Raw genomic sequence first — 514 nt, 5'->3', positions numbered from 1 at the left:
TATGAAACAAATTTAGGGTGTTGTACATCACACCACAGACTTGTGGTGGTCAGACATGCATCATTGAGCAACAGCCGGTGTAATTTCGCCCTATGGTCCTTATAGGAGGATTTAGGCGCCTACTACTTGGGTATAAACCGGAAGTTGCTAAATGAGCACAAGAGACAAGAGGATTTTGTTACTCAAGGTCAAGACTAACACGGCAGAGTCGAAAGCGGTGCCAGGAAGAACAAAGAGGAGCTCGTTTGTATTCGATGCCACGTCTAGGGGAGGCTGGATAGGGCCCGAAGTGTTCTGACCCATGAACATAGCGAGTAGTGGTTACAGCTTTGTTCTGGACTTCACACCAAGTGCGAGTGAGTTAAGGGGAGGTTAGTGAATCACTTAGTGCGCTGGCGTAACGTCTACAGTTTACACTGACATTAGTACGAATATTGAACAATTTTGGGAAAACACGCACAAAATATGGAATCTATATATTAATGCTTAAACAATTTAGCATTTACAACAAGAG

Source organism: Penaeus monodon, chromosome 24 (assembly GCF_015228065.2).
Source record: "Penaeus monodon isolate SGIC_2016 chromosome 24, NSTDA_Pmon_1, whole genome shotgun sequence".
NCBI lineage: Eukaryota > Metazoa > Arthropoda > Malacostraca > Decapoda > Penaeidae > Penaeus > Penaeus monodon.
This window is presented reverse-complemented; position numbering follows the sequence as displayed.